Here is a 6,484-nt window from a genome sequence, read left to right as displayed (position 1 = left end):
ACAACAGACAAACCAGTATTACTTTAAATCAGGCTGAAAGAGAAAAAAGTACATTTCTGTTAGGCCCAAAAGACCTTTATTTAGTGTCTTCTCAAAAACTAAAATGCATTATTACATACCCAGTAAACTATTGATCATCACTCATTTACTGTGTGCTCCATTACTATTCTTTTCTCAATGCTAGGATGGAGTCTGACAGATTTTTAGAAATACTTTTCAGCTTCACCAGAATTAGCAAACCATTCTTAGGTGATATCAAATGAAATCCAAAGGAAAAAAATTATTTCTTAATTCATTCTAATTGTAAAGTAACTAAGCTCAGAAAATTACATATTTCTCTCAGGAAAGAAACACACTAATACTCTTAAAAAATAAACAAATTAGTAAGTAAAGAAATTAAGAGCTTTGAAATCTTTCTGTATGCCACTGTGATAGAATTCATTCATTCCTGCATATGAGTTTCAGTACATCATGATTTATTTCAAAGTAGGCTACATGGGTATAACAAAGCATATTACTGCTTCTTATCTCCTCTGACTTCTAATTGTTATTCACTGTGATTTTTATATACATATACATGTAGGTATAGGTATACTCATTTGCTGTTTTCTTTCAAATGAAAGGTCTAAATTCTTGCTTTCATGCTAAAATTAAATGTTAGTTGCTGTTGTTTACAAAAATATTCTGTGGAGTGCATGGTAATATGAGGTACAACAAATTAGTAAGAATATATGAATTGTAAAATGAAAATATGAAGCTCATATTGTACAATCATCCCTAAATCATAATTTTGCATGGATAATATTTAATGAGATCAAAATAAACCAGTATTTCTGGTGATGACTTTGTGACTAGATGCCTTCATTTTTAGCTGCTCATCTTGAAGCCTAAACCTAAAGCCTGATACCTCCTCTCAGGTATATCATGATCTACTGTTGTGTCTGTACTGGTTTTGTCTGGGATAGAGCTGACTTTCTTCATAGCAGGTGGTATGAGGCTATGAGAACCACATGATTTGTGACCACAACAGTGTTGTTAACACAGAGATGTTTTAGCTGGTTTTAAATAGCATTTGCACAGGTTCAAGGCCTTTTCTGTCTCTCACCCTATCCCACCAGTGAATAGGCTGGGGGTGCACAAGGAGCTGGGAGGGGACACAGCCAGGACAGCTGACCCCAACTGACCAAACGGATATCCAACACCATATGGTGCCATGATCAGGATATAAAGCTGGGGAGAAATGCAGGAAAGGAGGACTCTCCAAGCGATGGTGCATGTCTTCCCAGACTTTGTTACACATGATGGAGCTCAGATTTTCTGGAGATGGCTGAACAATTGGCCTGCCAATTGGAAGTGTTGGATGAATTTCTTAGTTTTGCCTTGCTTGCAATATGTAGCTCTTGCTTTCCCTGTTACACTACCTGTATCTCAACTCATGAGTTTTCTCACTTTTACTCTTTCAATTGTCTCCGATCCCACTGTAGGTGAGGAACTGAGTGGCTGCTTGGGGTTGATCTGCCAACCAGGAATCAAAAGATCTTTTAGTCCACAAAAGATTTCCTACCAGGAGAGCAGTTTTTCAAACGTTTAAACGTCATGAGAATGTCAGTTGCAGATTACAAAAGTCATTCTCTATTTGACAGCTTTTTCCTTGAAATGGGAGAATTCATTAAGTGACTTAAGCCAAAGTGTAGAATGTGAGACTTAAAATGAGACCTCTGTTCTTTAACAAAAGCTAAGATTTTATTCTTTGTATCACTCCTACTTCAGTGCCTCCATTCTCTTGGCCCTTCTTCCATTTCCTAGAAAAACCCACAAATGTTAAATGAATCACATCAAAGTCTGATGTGACCAACAGACTCTCATTGCTAACCAAGCTTCCTAACCCTTCCCATACTTACTTCACATTTGGCTTAATATTCAACTGAATTTCTGAGAGTTACCTATTTAATCAGATAAATTCCTAAATCTCAGCAACCTTCCTTCTTTTCCTCACTTAGTTGCATTTCACAACAACACTGAGCCTAGGGGTTTAATATACTCAGCATAGTAGTATCGTCCATTGTTATGAGGATGACTGTGTTTACTAATAGGGCAAAAATTGTTTCTCAACTTGCCCTCCCAGTACAAAACACACAAGCCTCTGTTTGTTAAAGTTTTCTGCATCAGTCACAGGAGTAGCTGGTCATCCACTCAAGCATGCTGCCCTGCACACACACACACCTCACTGCCATGGCTCCTCTGGACCCCAGAGCTGCACTGACAGGACAAGTTCTTGTCTTGTTCTTGGCTTCCTTGCTGTGGACACAATGATGTCAAAATAAGGCAAAACAAGGGTAGTGATGCAGTGCTGGTGAATGCAAGTGGCACCTCTATTTCTTGACATTTACTTCAGTATAGCACAAGAAATCCCTTAAACTACTTTGCCAGCTAAGAGCAGTCGCTTCTTGTCCTTTTTCTATGTGAGCTAGGTTATACCTCCAGATACTGCAGGAAAGCCATGTCTATTCCTGCAAAATCTCTAAAGAGCCCACTTAGGCTTTCATGTGATAGAAAGGATATCTCTTGGTCTGAGGTCTCCAGGATACCCTATCCTTACTATTAATGCTAAGAGAAACACTGGCCAGGTAGAAAGGTACTGAGGAGCTCTTCCACTAGTCAAGAAGGAAAAGGAATGGGAGAACAGATAATGGGAACACAGGATTAACAGTATTTTTCTTTAACAGTACTTTACACTGCCAAAGGGGGGAAGTGGCCCCATGTGGCCCCATTCCCTTCTCCCAAAGCCACGGAGCAAAGACTTGTGCCATTTTTCTACACCACTACTGTTGCTTTGGTAGTCTCTCCTGCTTTCAAGACATGGAATTTTCCTCCTCCTTCAGCTGCCTGCTCTGGCTCTGCACAGAGCTTACCTCCCCTCTGTGCAGCTGCTCTCATTTTGAGGGGTGCTGCCACCAACAAGCACATTTGCCTTCATGTGTTAAGATTGCAGGCGATTGTTTCATTGATGCTACACAGCTAATGGGAAGAAAAGGCACGAAAGCTCCTAAGATTTCCATTTCCATAAATCTTGCCTAAGGCTCCAGCTGGAGCTGTCCTAGAGGGGCCACGTACAGTATAGTACAGTATATTCCCTGACTGCTTCTTTAGCCAAATAAATTTTGTTGATGAGTCATGTGGGCACTGCAGAGCATTTCAAAGACCCATCTGGCAGAATAAAGTCACTTGCCTTCAAAGCACAGTGTATCTCAAAAGATTCAGCATTTGGATTTGGTTTGAATTCTTGGATCTTTATCTGAATTCCCTGAGACTGTATAACAGGCTTTCCTGCAGAATTTCCATCGTTCCAGCTTCTAGGTAAAGCCACATAATAACACAAGAAAACTTGTTCTCCTGGTATTTCTGTCAAAAGCAGAAGCGAAGGTCAGGAGGTGAGGAAAGCGGAAGAACCTGAATATATCATAACTTTGAGTAAGATTTGGTTCAGGATTTGTTCTAGGAACAAGCTGATGATTCCACTACATAACTTGGCTGTTGTCTAAATATTTATATTCTTTTGGGGGCTGACTCATTTCATTTAACAATGCCTTCATATAATTTATGTTTCTACTAAATTATCAAGTCAATTTCTGTGTATGTTCCCGCCTGGCAGCTATGTCTCCTAGTGCAGTGATCTTTAATTTGAATGGACCCTTGTGTTTGCAAAACACTGTGTATAGTCCATAATTTTTCATTTGCTTCAGTTCTTCTAAACCATTTCTATGAAGAATGTAAAATGCAGTGTTTTTTTCAAATATATAATCTTTGAAAAGATTACATTTACTAGCTCAAGCCTCAGCTGAAATCTTACTATGGTAACTTTTTCTAGCAAGACTTATAACAACTTACAAATACTTAAATATTTTCTTTATTCTGTTGGAATGTTTGTATTTTCTTATCTGCATGACTTTGGCTTCACTGGGAAATTATTATGTTTTTCTTATGTTCCTGTCAGAATGGAACACATCCAGAACACTTATAAATCTGTGGATGAAATGTACACTTCTGTTTTAAGTTCATTCCATTGGCCCTGTGAATGCTAGATCTTTTTCAGGTTTTATCACTTAGAAGATTAGACTTAAGATAGATCATGGAATATCTGGAAATATCTTACAGGCTGCCTTTCATTACTTCAAAGTCATCTGGATGGCTCATTTTGTTCACAGCTGCTGATAGATAGAATCTGTAAAACCTAATTTTCAAAGGTACCAGGTGTTTTCTAGCTCTCACAAAGTGGAAATGTAGATGATCAATGTCAGTTCCATAGTTCTCTCTACTTCCCCCCCCCCACCCCCCGGCGGCTATATCGGTTATAGTATACAAACGTAACAAAGTATCTATTGGCTAAGAATAATAAGTTAAAATGCTGAGAGTATTCTTATGTCTCGATCATGTCCAGTGTGTCTGAGGGTATATTTACATCAATCCCATTCATAAAAGACTAGTTCTAGGCATGGTTTCTCTTCCAAAAGCAGAATGAACTGTTTCTTGCTAATGCACCAAGCATCAAGAGGTGATGAAAAAAAGAAGGTGTCTCCAAATACTTAATTTCCTATTAGGTGCAGTTAATGCTTCCAAAATACTTTAATGTGCCCTGCCCTAAAACAATCTCTGTGCACTTTGCTGTTTTTTCAGTAATGTGTAAGCAAAAGCAGTGTGGAAAAGCACGTTAGAGGCAAAGTAGAGCCATCGAACATCTAGATGCTTCATTAAAAAGGTAGTAATGGGAGAAGGTTAAGTTTCTCGCTTGCTAAGCAATATTTTAATTAACCAGTTCTGGAATAATGCACTGTTCATAATGAGTAAAGATAGTGATAACATTGTCAAAATGATTCTTTCTCTATACCAAAAAAGGACTGTTAGAATTGCACAACAATATCACAAACTGGTCAGTTCTCAACTTATCATGCTAGAAGAACAGAAAAATTAGAGAGAAAAGTGCTATAACTATGATGTAGTCACCCCAAGAAGGTCCGTAAATTACTTTTTACTTTAACACTGCTTGGTAACATGCAGGCCAGGGAACATCACAAGTAACAAGGAAACCTTGGGAAGTAAAAAAAGAGGAAAAAAAAGAAAAAAATTTGGTTTTCCAAACACCATTTGTTATGATATTAAGTGGTTTCATGCTTTAGTTTCTTCACGTTATACTCTCACTTCTGAGTGCAAACTTTGCCGATGGCAAAGGGAAATACAAAGTGTTGACAGTTAACTATAGCTGGCCACCTGGCCATCCATTACACCCCAGATGTGAATTGTGAATTTTTATATTCTTTCTATTTGAGGAAAATGCTTCCTCTTGATGTTCTTGAACAACACTTTTCAACTGGAGAAACCCGCAGATTCTTATTTTGATGGACTCGTGATTGCAATGTGTATCTATGGGAAAATGGTGGGTATAGAGAAGAACGAAGGATCGCATGGAATATTTTTGCCATCTGTCTGCCTGAAAATTGTGGACCCAGTAACTGTCTGGCCCATAGAGGTCCATTTAAACCTGCAAAATAATTATTTCATGGGTAGATTTTCTTTTTTGTGTACCGCTCAGTGAGTAGTTCAGCTGGGCTGATAAAAATCTTTTTCAATGTGAACTATCTTAAAAGTGAGCAAAAATGTGTATTTGGTATAAATCTGGCTGACACAAAGACTATCTGAAGTCAAAAATGCAATCCTTTTTCCTGTACTCCATACAAACACAGGCACAGCACCCATCTAACAAACAGAATGCCAAAGTACAGCTTTGCACTCTGGAGGACTGAGACCAGAGACTGAAGCCTTGGCTCCCACACCCTGCTTTCCCAGGGTCTGGGGCTTCCTTCATGTGAACAGTTGAAGCTGATGTATGTTGTGACCCTTCCTTGAGGGATCAACCTGCTCATCAGTTTTACACCACTAGACTAGGCAATCAGTCCAGCTATGGCATGATGCTGGGTTCTTTTAATTATTTATAAGAAATTAAACAGCTCCAATAGGATTATCTATATTACCTGCTGGTGGTGGCAAAAACATGGGATGCAGTTTAGTTTCTTGGTCAGATTGAGATACCACAGAAATGTGAATCTTTATATTCTATATATACTGTGTGAATGATCTTGTCACCAGGGCAAAGTTATTCTCTCTTAATAAAATAAAATTTCTGTCCATACCACAATCCCAGGAAAATGGATGAGAGAGAAGCTGCACTATCTGATTTATGGAGTCAAAATAAAGGAAGTGGCTACTACACCATAATGATGTTTGTTTAGTCTGCTTTCTCTCTCCATTCAGGACTGTGCCAGCAAAAGCAGTGCCCCTATCAGCTTCTCAGGGCGTAGGGAAGGGTGTGACTTAAATGGGAAGAGAGTGGAAAGGCTGGTTTCCACTAGTTTTACTTCAGTCATATTGTCCATATATATTTTTAAAATTCAGAGTTTTATTTTAAAACCACATTTTTCATTACCTATTT

This window comes from Lichenostomus cassidix, chromosome 1 (assembly GCF_008360975.1).
Source record: "Lichenostomus cassidix isolate B80296 chromosome 1, HeHo_3.0, whole genome shotgun sequence".
Classification (NCBI taxonomy): domain Eukaryota; kingdom Metazoa; phylum Chordata; class Aves; order Passeriformes; family Meliphagidae; genus Lichenostomus; species Lichenostomus cassidix.
This window is presented reverse-complemented; position numbering follows the sequence as displayed.